Genomic DNA, 14128 nt, shown 5'->3' on the forward strand with positions numbered 1-14128 from the left:
ATCCGCCCAAAACCGGGCGGATTTAGGCGAGCAGGGCCCTGCGCGCCGGTAAGCCTATTTTACATAGGCCTACCGGCGCGCGCAGAGCCCCAGGACTCGCGTAAGTCCCGGGGTTCTCCGAGCGGGGCGTGTCGGGGGCGTGTCGGGGGCGGTCCCGGTCGTCGCGGCGTTTTCGGGGCGTGTCGGCAGCGTTTTGGGGGCGGGTACGGGGGCGTGGCTACGGCCCGGGCGGTACGGGGGCGTGGCCGCGCCTTCCGTACCCGCCCCCAGGTCGCGGCCCGGCGCGCAGGAGGCCCGCTGGCGCGCGGGGATTTACGCCTCCCGGAGGGAGGCGTAAATCCCCCAACAAAGGTAAGGGGGGGTATAGACAGGGCCGGGCGGGTGGGTTAGGTAGAGGAAGGGAGGGGAAGGTGAGGGGAGGGTGTTAGAGGATTCCCTCCGAGGCCGCTCCGATTTCGGAGCGGCCTTGGAGGGAACGGGGGTAGGCTGCGCGGCTCGGCGCGCGCCGGCTATACAAAATTGATAGCCTTGCGCGCGCCGATCCAGGTTTTTTAGTAGATACGCGCGGCTCCGCGCGTATCTACTAAAATCCAGCGTACTTTTGTTTGCGCCTGGAGCGCAAACAAAAGTAGGCCTATTCGCGCTCCTTTTAAAATCCGCCCCTGTGATTATAAGATGTATTGAGCAAACACTAAGGGGCGGATTTTCAGACTCCGCGAATAGGCCTACTTTTGTTTGCGCTCCAGGCGCAAACAAAAGTACGCTGGATTTTAGTAGATATGCGCGGAGCCGCGCGTATCTGCTAAAAACCTGGATCGGCGCGCGCAAGGCTATCGATTTTGTATAGCCGGCGCGCGCCAAGCCGCGCAGCCTACCCCCGTTCCCTCCGAGGCCGCTCCGAAATCGGAGCGGCCTTGGAGGGAATCCTCTAACGCCCTCCCCTCACCTTCCCCTCCCTTCCTCTACCTAACCCACCCGCCCGGCCCTGTCTACACCCCCCCCTTACCTTTCTCCGGGGATTTATGCCTCCCGGAGGGAGAAGTAAATCCCCGCGCGCGAGCGGGCCTCCTGCGCGCCGGGCCGCGACCTGGGGGCGGGTACGGAGGGCGCGGCTACGCCCCCGGACCGCCCCGGGCCGTAGCCACGCCCCCGTACCCGCCCCCAAAACGCTGCCGACACGCCCCCGAAACGCCGCGACGACCGGGCCCGCCCCCGACACGCCCCCCTCGGAGAACCCCGGGACTTACGCGAATCCCGGGGCTCTGCGCGCGCCGGTAGGCCTATGTAAAATAGGCTCACCGGCGCGCAGGGCCCTGCTCGCCTAAATCTGCCCGGTTTTGGGCGGATTTAGGCGAGCAGGGCTCTGAAAATCCGCCCCACAATCTTTAGTGTTTTGAATATTAAGACGCTTATTCAATGTCTTATGTGTATGGTATGCTCAAAATTTGAGGGTTTAATACGTCATAAAATTCTCTTCTATATGTGATTGATTTTTCATTATCTTATAGTAATTATTACATACTGTAACAGTCCCATATATCTATTGGCCATGATTCTGGCATTGTCTGCGGCTTTGAACCCCTTCTGCTGCCATAAGAAGAGGCCTCCCATAGGAGGGAGAAGACCCATCCGTTCAAGATCTGCAGGAGCCATTAAAGGGGTAGGAGACCATCTGCCTGGGTCCCCTCATCCCTGCGTCAGCTGCCTTGAGCAGGAATACGGCGGTGCATGTAGCCCTGCCCCTTTGTGGCAATCTTTCATGTTCCATTCTTCCTACATTTTGCTTTTATTGTTCATTATATTTGAGTTTCTCATACATGGAATACATTATTTGTTTCTTTTCCCATATCTCTTGCCTATTACATCAAATAACCATTCTTACATTTTCATTTCTGCTGCCTGGATTTTGCTATTATACATAAACCATATTTCAGATTTGGCGTGTTGGTGATGCCATAACTTTATGCAATTTAAATTATGTTTCTCTTCTAGTTTTCCCTTTTAATGCTGTATGGCTGGTACTACATATTGATTGGAATTGATTTGTTGTATCATTGTCCTAACTGGAAGTAAGATAATTAAAATGCAAAACTTGTTCAAGGACATGATTGGCAATCACAATCTTAGCTTTTTCCTTTGAAGGCCATTGCCTTCATTTTCTTTAAATATATTTTGAGATTATATTTCCTACAAAGTTGAAGCTGATAAATTGATTTCTGACGTTCACATTCAGCTCTTTGTAATATAACGTCATCAGTAAAGGGTATTGTATTTATAAATACCCTACAAAATCATCTAAATTCTTCCATTGTCTCGGAAGAGCATCACTATAGATCTTAAACCATGTCCGCAACAAACAATATCCTTCTCTTACTCATCAATTTATTTCAATCATGTTTGTAAGTTTCTTTCTGTAATCAATAGATATTTGGTGTTTTATCATATAAAGACTGAATGTCATTTGTTAAGTGCTGAGGATATGTTTCTTTCTCCAAGAGTTGCCACAGTTCATTGTGCTTAATTCTGTGAAAAGTTGTGGGTTTTGTTTTTTTTTTCCAAAATCGATAAAGGCTAAATGTGTTTTCAGATTAAACTATCTTCTTTTTTTTCCATTATGTGTTTGATTACAAAAACATTGTCTATATAATACAGAGCGGAGCCCCCACGTCTCCTGTGATTCCTCAGCCATGGTACAGGCCACAAAATCTGCCTCTTCCTGCAAATGCTGCCAATCTCCGTAGAATTGCCATAGGAGACTTGAGGCCCTGCCGGCAATGCATTGTAAAGTCCTCCCTTCCTGTGCGAGCTGGTCGGGTGGCAGGAAGAGGAGAGCAGCGACAGAATGCCAGGCTGTCTCCCCCTCTCGTGTCGCCTGAGCCCAACTGCAGCTCTCAAGTGTGTGTGGCTGAAAGCTGCAGTCGGACCCGGGAGGCAAGAGCATGAAGGAGCCCAGATGTGCAGCTGCTGGCTGCTGTTCTCCTTCTCTTCCTGCCAGCAGTCAACACAGGGGGAGAGGGGGAGAAGAGAAAGGCTTGGAGGGGGTGAGTTGAATAGAGTTAAGAGCTGGGTGTGGAGGACCAAGAGTGAAATGTTGGGGGTGAAGCAAGAGAGAAGGAATAGGTGGTGGGGGTAGAAGTGAATGAGGAGATCAAGAGTGTATGGGGGGGGGGGAGGAGGGAGAGTGAATGAGGAGCTGGGGGAAAAGTGAGAGGCTGAGGTGGTGGCGGAAAGAGTGAATGAGGGCACTGGAGGGAGTGCAGGGAAGGGAGAGGGATTGGAATAAGGAGATGGGAGTAAGAGGGATGGGGGTGAGAGTTTATGAGGGGACTGGGAGAAGGGAGAGTGACTGAGGAAATGGGGCAAGAAAGCAAATAAGGGAATGGGGACAAGAGTAAATGAGGGGATCAGAGACGGCGTGGGAGAAGGGAGGGAGAGAAAATGAAGGATCAGAGGGGAGAGGAGGAATGAAGAGTGAGAGAAGGAAGTGGTGCAAGAGTGAGGGGATTGTAGGCGGGGAACACAGGGGGTGTAAAAAGAAGGGATTGGTGCTGAGCTTGGCTCTGTTTATTCTCCTCGACCTCCCCCTCTTATCTCTCCACATTCCCTTTCCCTCTGATCCCGGACTCCCCCTACCCCCCCCTTTTCTGAGATCCTCTCTCTCTCCCTCCTTATTTACCAGAACTGTACTGTATACCCCTCGCTAGCTGCCACTCTAGGCCAGTAACATTCATGTTCAATCCACCCCCAGCCTCTAGATTTCCCCGTTCTCTATTTCCCCTCCTCGCTGGTGGATTTAGGATTTTGCCAGCCTTGTTCTCCCCCAGCCTCGTCGGAAATCAGGAAGCAGAAGGTTAAGTGCACAGACCCATGGTTACCTGGGAGGCTGCGCAAAGCTAGAAAATTCTGACACACATTGGCAAGCATTTCCCTCTTTTATTTTACATTACAAAAAGAAAGTAGTTTTCCAACTTTGCTTGTGCCTTTGTATACTTTATTTTCTTTTTCTTGGGTCTCAGGGATGGGGAGAGGAGAAGGAGGGGGGGAGAGGACCAGGGCTTTGGAGACGAAGGGAGAGGGACTAGGAAGGGGATGAGAGGAAGACAGGAAGAGAACACCAGGAATAGGGGAGGATGCAAGATGGGGAAGGAAGATCAGAAATTTGGGATGGGGGGAAGAAGGGGAGGGGGGGGGGGGTAGGGCCTGGGCTTGAGAAAGGGGAGTACTGTGCTCAGTTCTGGAGACCGTATCTCCGAAGAGACAGAGACAGGATGGAGGCGGTCCAGAGAAGGGCGACCAAAAAGCTGAATGGTCTCCATCGAATGACTTATGAGGAGAGATTGAAGAATCTAAATATGTACACCCTGGAGGAAAGGAGGAGCAGGGGTGATATGATACAGACTTTCAGATACTTGAAAGGTTTTAATGATCCAAAGACAGCGACAAACCTTTTCCATCAGGAAAAAATCAGCAGAACCAGGGGTCACGATTTGAAGCCCCAGGGAGGAAGATTCAGAACCAATGTCAGGAAGTATTTCTTCACGGAGAGGGTGGTGGATGCCTGGAATGCCCTTCCGGAGGAAGTGGTGAAGACCAGAACTGTGAAGGACTTCAAAGGGGCGTGGGATAAACACTGTGGATCCATAAAGTCTAGAGGACGTGAATGAAGAGTGGGTGGCTCGCGGGAATGACGGCTACTGCCTGGAGATAATACCCTTATTAAATAAACATACTGTGATGCAGTACGACCTGGCCCAGGGCAGAAACAGCTGAGACACAGCCGAGCAGAAGCTAGTGGTACCAAACTTAGCCACCGGAGGGCGCTGAGGAAGGTAGCAAAGACTACACTTCCCAGGTTCCCCGAACCAACACCTGACCCCTGGCTGGAGCCTGAGCAGGAACAGGTGGAGGAAATTGGGACTGATCCCTATGACTCAGCAGAATCTATGGAGGCTGAGGAAGAGGGCGTGCCTCCATGGTGGACCTGGCCACAAAAGCCCGGCTCCTCAGAGTCTCTGGAGGAGGAGATGGAGGTAAGCTGGGGAGAGGAAAGCTCCAGCTGTTCCTCTATGGAGGTGGAATAACCAGGAGGTTGGGGGATGGTAAATCCTGTATTGCTGTATGGATGTATGAGACAGGCGGGAAGGGAATTGTGTTTTAAATGCTGTGTACCCTGGGGCTTGTAAGGACAACCCCGCATTAATATAAGGCTGCAGCCGCTGAGCTACAGCACCACATTAAACTCCTTATTGATTAAGATCCTTTTTCTGTGCACTGCTTGGGAGTGCCAGGACTGGGCCTGGCACTCTGACTAGAGGCTGTGAGGAGTCCATAGCAGCGCTATGCCTGAGCTGTGCAAGGGGACAAGACGTGTCATAGGAGCGAAGCCAGAGGCCTGAAGCCCAGCAAAGCCCCACAGCATGCTGAGCGGAGGGACCTGATCGTGACAATACACACGGTTAATGTGACTCCAACATTGCTCTAAGACTCCAACATCGCTCTAAGCTTCAACAGCAAGAGGAAATGTGGAAATAAGGATTTGCATTCACAAAAAAGCGGGGAGTAGCTTGCTTGTTACAGCGGTTACTACCCCAAACCAAATAAGCCTGATACTTCACTTTCAATGCATATCCAGCATAGCTCTCTGCTTCAACGGCAGGGAAGAAAGTCTGACACTCCACGCATATCCAGCATAGCACTCTGCTTCAACAGCAGGGAAGAAAGTCTGACACTCCACGCATATCCAGCATAGCTCTCTGCTTCAACAGCAGGGGAGAAAGACTGATATTTCACTTTCAATGCATATTCAGCATAGCTCTCTGCTTCAACGGCAGGGGAAAAAGACTGATACTTCACGCATATCCAGCATAGCTCTCTGCTTCAATGGCAGGGGAGAAAGTCTGATACTTCACTTTCAATGCATATTCAGCATAGCTCTCTGCTTCAACGGCAGGGGGAATGAAGAAAAGTGGATCTATATACAGACAACAACCAACAAGGACTGAATTACATAGTCTGGGTAAACAAATAAGCATAGTTGTAGCTTGCTTATTGCGGCGGTTACTGCCCCTAACTAATTAAGCTAGATATTTCACTTAGATGCAGTTCCAATACTGCTCTCTACATTAATGGTGGGGGTGGAAGGGAAATAGAACCAAAAGGTTACTAAGAGCCTAGAGTAACAGATAAGTATGAGAAAAAAAAGTGCAAAACCTGCTGGCCAGATTGGATGGACCATTTGGTTTTCTTCTGCCGTCATTTCTATGTTTCTATGAGGGAATAGGAGGAGATGGGAATGGGGAGAAGGGAGAGTTAGGAAGGGAAGTTCCAGGATCTGGGGGCAGAATCTGAGGTAAAGGGAGAGAGGATCTGAATGGCAGTGGTGGTGGGGAGGAAGCAGATGTACCTGCTGTGCTTTGGTCCTACTTCCCCATACATCATACATACACTGGCACCAATCCCTTCTCTCTCACACACGCATGCTGTGCCCCTCCCCCGTTCCTCTCTCTCACACTAACACACACACAACCCCCCTCCCCCATCCTCGCTCCTCACATCCAATGATCCCTCATTCAGCCCCTACCTACTTCCCCATAACCCCCGTTTTGTCCCTCTACTCCAGGCTCAAGTCCTCCTGATCTTTCCCAGACCGATGTGGGGGAGGGGGCTGAATTAGGGAGCAGAGTAGCTCTCCTTTGCTCTCTTATGTCTGCTCCAGACTCACCCCTGCCCTTTCTGCTCCCTGCATAACTGCCTGGGTCCTTTGCTAAGAGAGAGTCAGCACAGCTGGAAGGCAGCAAATCTTCAGCCATCCTGCTGCCCCCAGATTTCAGCTGCCCCTAAGCACAGGCCTAGTCTGCCTGCTGACAAATCCAGTCCTGCCCTTCCCCCCTTCCTAGTGCCCTCATTAAGGGCCCTTCCCCCCAAAAAAGAACAAGATAAATTACCAGAAAAGGACTATTTTTATAAAGTAAAATAAAAATGTACATTAAAATGCAAATATGAGCAAAATTATATATATATTTGTCAATAAATGCCAAAGAATTTTGAAGAATCTGCCACAGGGAGTCAGGGACACTGGTATAGACTTTTAAAGCCCTATGGGTCGGGGGTTCCAGGGCAGGAGGCATTTCCGGGCAGCTCAGTGTTAGCCGCAAAAGTTATGCGGATAATTCTGGTGGTGCTGTAGGGCTTTCTTAAAGTTGGTCAGATATTCTTATCTGGCTAAGTTTAAGATAGCTGGGGATATTCAGCAGTGCAGCTGTGCCGTTGAATATCCCCATTAACGGGCCGATACAGTAAAGTCCGTGGGAGAGCGGGCGAACGCCTGCACTCCCGGCGAGCGCACAGGCCACTCTCCTGTGCGCGCGATTCAGTATGCAAATTAGGCCCGGCAGTAAAAACAGGTAAAAGGAGGCGCTAGGGACACTAGCGCGTCCCTAGCGCCTCCTTTTGGCCTGAAGCGGCGGCTGTCAGCGGGTTTGACAGCCGACGCTCAATTTTGCCGGTGTCGGTTCTCGAGCCTGCTGACAGCCACGGGTTCGGAAACCGGACACTGGCAAAACTGAGCGTCCGGTTTTTGAGCCGCGGGCCGACTTCACTTTTTTTTTTTTTTTTTTACTTTTGGTAACTTTCGGGACCTCTGACTTAATATCGCCATGATATTAAGTCAGAGGGTGCACAGAAAAGCAGTTTTTACTGCTTTTCTGTGCATTTTCCCGGTGCCCGAAGAAATTAGCGCCTACCTTTGGGTAGGCGCTAATTTCTGAAAGTAAAATGTGCCGGCTTGGCTGCACATTTTCCTTTCTGAATCGCGCGGGAATCCCTAATAGGGCCATCAACATGCATTTGCATGTTGTGGGCACTATTAGGTTCGGGGGGGGGGGGGGGGGGGGGGTTGGACGCGCGTTTTCGGCCCCTTACTGAATAAGGGCTAACGCTAGCGCGTCGAAAATGTGCGTCCAATCGAGGGTTAACAGTGTGCTGTACTGTATCGGCCCGATAGTTGGATAGCTATAACTGGATAGCTAAATTAACTAGCTGCTCCATGGCTGAATATCAACCTTCTTGTAACTAAGACAAAATGACAGAAAATCAGATGCTGCACTGCACGATATAAGTTCAAAGTGAGCAATCTGTAATCTTGTATATACGGCACAGCATGTGTATAACTTAATTACAAAATGAAGGCTATCTTTTCTAGAACCATTCAGGGCTGGTGCAAGGGTATTAGACACCCCCCTCAACTTTATTCACTCAGAAAGGCCCACTCTCTCACACACACACGTAGGTTTCTTTTCTCATTCACACATGCACCCTCTCTCTCACTCCATGCTCTCTCGTACACACACACAATCCCTGGAACCATTTAGCAGTAAAATGTGGAATAATGTCAAGAAGGCTGGTGCCTGATCTTTCACATAATTGATAGCTGTGTACAGAAGTTCAAAACACAAAGTAAAGTTTACTGAAATCAATCTGATATATAATATGCTGAGCAGGATGTGCTGTCTGTCGGCAAACTGGAGAGGTGTGTGCGCTCCCCAGCAACCACTAACCACCAACTGGCCGAGTGCATTATATATATATATATAAAACATGATTTGGGGTCCAGACCCTCTGATGGACCTCGTCCCATCTCACATGGACTGCAACATTTAAACAAGAATCGGCTGGGTCCGAGTTTCAGGACCCCCCAGAACCCTCCGACAGATCTCTCACCCCTTCCCCCCCCAGTCTTATCACATTGGCTGGAATATTTAAAAAAAAACCAAAAGACTGCGCCTGGCTCCTGTTGCTGGTCCCCTCCGCCCACCAAGCCCGCTTCACGGAAAGATCCACCTTCCCCCAGGATCCCACCCCCAGCCCTTACCAATCTGGGGCTCCGTCGGTCTTCCTGGAACAGGATTCATCCCCCGAAGGCCCAGTCCGGCGGTCAGCCCGACAGCCGGCGCCATGATGCTGTGTGACAGGATGGTCTTTCCCCAAATTGGTAAGGCCTGGGGTGAGAAAGAGGTCAGGAGGGCTTGGGGGGCCCTGGCAGAACCAATCCGGGTTTGGTGGGGAGGGGGGGGATACTTTTCTTTTACTCTTCAGGGAGTTTTTGAGTGTGTGTTGGGGGGGGGGGGGGAAGGGGGTTCATGTTTCCTGTTGACCAGTAGCAGGGTGGGTCAGAGTATGCTGTTGCTGGGCTGATGAGGGGAACTGGGAGTGCGTTAATGCCATTGGGGGGGGGGGGGGAAGGGAGAAGGGGGTTAGGCGTGTACTGCATCTCAGTTGGGAAGGGGACTGGAAATGTGCTGGAGTTGGGGAGGGGAATGGGAATGTACTGGGGACAGACTGGCAGGGGAGAAGGGACCACTGGGATCATGCTGGGGGGGGGGCGTGGAGGTGATGGATGGGGGGGGGTAGTGTGCTGGGAAGGATGAGTCAGAGCGTGCACACATTGAGCGGGGAACAGAAGTGGGGGACGTTTGCTGGAGGCAGGAGTGTGGGGGCATCAGATCTGCGAGAGGGGTTGGGCCAGGTAGATGAGGGGGGGGGGGGGGGGTAAGGTAAGCTGGGATTGGGCTGGGTCTGGCCTGTGGAGCAGGGGTTAGCAGGGCGCGGGATGAGGAACCTGGCGGAGCCAGCCTAGGTAGGGAAGAAGAGAGAGTGCTGAGACTGGGCTCGGGCGGACCCAGTCACAGACTGAGGAGGACAATAATTAGGAGCCTCCAAGCAATTTCAGAGGGCTCAGCCAGTGCCTTTAATATCACTTTTTGGTTGAAATATTCTCCCTTTTAGTGTTTTCTGGAAGCAAGCCATCAAGCACAGTTTAATACATAGGACTATAAAGATGTTCTCAGTGGTAGCAGCAAGGAGCCATTTTCAAGTTAAGCTTGTACAGGAGCCACTAAAACATGTTATCCACCACACAGGGTGAACTGGCAGCAGTGCATTTTAAGCAGGCAAGTTCCTCTTTGACCAAAAGCATCAATAATTTATAACAATAAATATTGATGACTTTTTTTTTTTGGCTTGGGAAATCTTTTAAAAGGAGAACTGTAATCTTTTCCAAGGTCGTGAAAGTAAAATATTTTCTGACTAAACAATTTAGTATCACCAATGATCCCCACCATCCCCTACCTCCGACCTCTCTATATAATAAATACATCCTGATGATTAAAAATCTCACAGGACCTGCAGACAATGCAGACAGAAGACAGGAGGACACACATCTTGGAACTACAAAGATAAGACAAGGGGCTCAGACATCCAGAGCCTGATAGCTTAGAAACTAATTGACCTCTAAAGATAAGAAACTGGTGCTATGTGCAGACTATGTGCAGGGTCTAAGGGGTGGGTAGTAGGTTTACAGGTAAGCAGGAACTCCCAGAAGTAGCTGACTATACAGTTTAAGCCAGTTCAAGGACTCGCTGTTTGTTCCAAAAACTTGCCTGACGTCCCTACCACATGAGAATGCTTGGAAGTGACTGGGAAAAGCAACAAAACTCCAGCCAGGTGACAGATGGTGCCCACTGCGTCAATAAAACTAGAAGAGCGGTGTAAACTTTCCTCTATAAGAAAGACTCCACACAGAGGGGCGGATTTTAAGAGCCCTGCTCGCGTAAATCCGCCCGGATTTACGCGAGCAGGGCCCTGCGCGCCGGTAAGCCTATTTTACATAGGCCTACCGGCGCGCGCAGACCCCGGGACTCGCGTACGTCCCGGGGTTTTCGGAGGGGGGCGTGTCGGGGGGGCGGGCCCGGTCGTCGCGGCGTTTCAGGGGCGTGTCGGGAGCGTTTTGGGGGCGGGTACGGGGGGCGTGGCTACGGCCCGGGGCGGTCCGGGGGCGTGGCCGCGCCCTCCGTACCCGCCCCCAGGTCGCGGCCCGGCGCGCAGGAGGCCCGCTGGCACGCGGGGATTTACGTCTCCCTCCGGGAGGCGTAAATCCCCCGACAAAGGTAAGGGGGGGGTTTAGACAGGGCCGGGCGGGCGGGTTAGGTAGGGGAAGGGAGGGGAAGGTGAGGGGAGGGCAAAGGAAAGTTCCCTCCGAGGCCGCTCCGATTTCGGAGCGGCCTTGGAGGGAACGGGTTAGGCAGCGCGGCTCGGCGTGCGCCGGCTATACAAAATCAATAGCCTTGCGCGCGCCGATCCAGGGATTTTAGTGGATATGCGCGGCTCCGCGCGTATCTACTAAAATCCAGCGTACTTTTGCTTGAGTCTGATGCGCAAGCAAAAGTAGGCTGATCGCGCTTCTTTTAAAATCTACCCCAGAGGGAACGCGAGTGGCCATGAGTTTGGAAGCTGCTGCCAGTCAGGAGGGCTCGATGAGAGGGGGCCTTTGCTGCTGGCAGTGTTTACGAGGGGGTACTTAATAAAGCTAAATTCAGACTTGGATGTGGGGGTACATTTTCAAAAGGATTCACACACAAACCCCCCCTGGGGGTGGGGGTTGCAGACGGAAAAAGATTGTGCAAAACAGCGCACTCATTCTTGGTTTGGGGGGGGGGCGGAGTTTGCACGCTTACTTTCAGTTTGCACGGAAAAGTACAATCAGGAAGTTCCAGCTGCTCGGCGGCAGATGTAGCTTCCTGCGTGTCGGTGAACGCGCAGAGAGGCACAACGCGGGCATCTTTAGAGTACCCTACATGGGCTGCTGAACTGCACCCTTCTCTATTTTTCGTACATTTATATCCAAGACCCTGTTTTTCGGGACAAACCCATCGTCCCAGTCCACCTTCCCAACAACAATAAAGACAAGGGGTAGCTAAAGCCATGAGCTTCTCCTGCTGGATTCCTTCAAGGGCCAAGAAGGGAGGGGCTGATGGAGAAGGAAGCAAAGGCGGAGCAAAGAAGAGGGGAGGGGGTGAAGGATATCACAGTAGGTGAGTGACAGCTTCAATAACCCTTTCACCTTTTTTTTATTTTTTTTTTTTTAAACAGATATACAGAACAAAAAAAACAACATTCAAAATATTTCTGCAGGAGGAAGTGACGTCACAGACTCAGATGGCCGCCTGATTCCCAAGCTCCGGGCTGAGAATATAAGCATCCCTTTTTCAAGCGGGTAATCCGCTCATAAATTTCACTCAAATTACAATGTTATTCCTGCGGGAAGTGAGAGATGTCGCTCCGAAAAAAAAATCGCTGACTTGCGGCAATTTTCTTATGAAATTTATTTATTTATTTGAATTCTTATATACAGACATTCCTGTAAAATATACAGATCACACCGGTTTACAGTAAAACAGAACTGTCGCGGGCGGGCGTTACATTAAACATTGAACCTAAGAGCATAAGAACATACAAAACGTTCGAAGATACGTTTGGAGAGAAACATTAAACATTAGAGCATTAAACATTAAAACATTAGCTTAAGGGCATAAGAGCGTTAAAAAACATTTGGGGAAACCAAAGGAACAATTGCAAATCAAAAGAAGCTTAAAGCGGAATAAATAAAGACTTCAGTACAGAATTATGGAATATAAAACATTAGATGTGAGGCTTGGAGTCAAGGGAGTGGGGGAGGGAATAAGTGGGAATGAAGAGAGGGAGGAAGGGCTGGGGGGGGGGGGCAGGAGATGAGGAGGGAAAGAGCAGGCGGAAGTAACTGAGGAAGAAGACATCCCGATGAGGCCGGGAGGGCAGGGTAGAGCGGGTGGCGTGTTCAATTTATCCTCGAGCCTTAGATTCTGTCCTTTGAATGGTGTCAGAGTGAGCTTGGGTTTCCGGGAAAGCTTGACTGAAAAGCCACGTTTTTAGATGTTTCTTAAAGGTTTGATGGCAAAGTTCTTGACGTAGATCCGGTGGCAGAGTGTTCCATAGAGTAGGCCCTGCTGTTGATAATGCTCTCTTTCTTAGAGTGGATTTGGCCGGGGGGGCATACAAGGAGCCTTTGTACGCTCTTCTAACTGGTCTGTCTGAGGTGTGTGGACGGAATTGAATACTAAGTTTGAGTGGGGCGATGTTATGTATGTCCTCGTGGATCATCATGAGAACTTTAAAAGAGATCCTAAATTTGACGGGTAGCCAGTGAAGAGACTGAAGGATGGGAGTAATATGGTCTCTTTTATTTGAGTTAGTAAGTATCCTAACTGCGGCCTTCTGGACCATCTGTAGGGGTTTGATAGTTATTGCAGGGAGACCTAGCAGGGGTGAATTGCAGTAGTCTAATTTAGAGAGGATAATAGACTGAAGTACCAAACGGAAGTCTCGAAAATGCAGGAGAGGTTTCAGTTTTTTAAGTACTTGTAATTTAAAGAAGCATTCTTTAGTGGTATTGTGGACAAATGATTTTAAGTTGAATTGGTTGTCGAGCCGAACCCCTTAGTCTCTGACAGAAGGGGAATGGTTGATAGCTGTTTTGGCGAATTGAGAAGCGCTTGGGGAGTTGAGGAGAACGACGTTTTCATCTGGAGAAATTATGAGGATCTCGGTCTTATTTGGGTTGAGGATAAGGTTTAGGCTGGGGAGAAGACTATTGATCGATAGTAGACAACTGTTCCAGTAAGACCATGTTTTTTGAAGAGAATCTGTGATTGGGAGAAGAATCTGGACATCATCAGCGTATAGGTAATATGTTAATTTTAGATTGGAAAATAATTGGCAAAGTGGAAGCAGGTAAATATTAAAAAGGGTAGGAGAGAGGGATGATCCTTGAGGGACTCCCAGGTTTGATCTGATGGGGTGTGATTCCTTATTATTGATCCTGACCTTGTAAAATCTATTATCTAGGAACGATTTGAACCAACTGAATGCCACTCCTTGGATACCAATGTCTGATAGATGCTCCAGAAGGATGGAATGATTAATGGTATCAAATGCCGCAGATAGGTCGAGTAGTGCAAAGAGGTAAGGTTGTTTTCTTTCCAGGTTTAGGAGGATTGTGTCCGATATCGAGGTTAGGAGAACTTCGGTGTTTTGAGTTTTTCGGAATCCAAACTGGAATGGGGAAAAAATGTTGTTCTCCTCCAGGTATTCTGACAGTTGTTTGTTTACAATTCTTTCCATAATTTGGGAGATCAGAGGTAGGTTAGCTATAGGTCGGAAGTTTGCAGGGTCAGTAGTCGGAAGGTTGGGTTTTTTTAGAAGGGGTTTAAGAATGGCTAGTTTTAGTTGGTCTGGTACCTTCCTTGTGTCAAGGATC

Source organism: Rhinatrema bivittatum, chromosome 2 (assembly GCF_901001135.1).
Source record: "Rhinatrema bivittatum chromosome 2, aRhiBiv1.1, whole genome shotgun sequence".
Taxonomy (NCBI): domain Eukaryota; kingdom Metazoa; phylum Chordata; class Amphibia; order Gymnophiona; family Rhinatrematidae; genus Rhinatrema; species Rhinatrema bivittatum.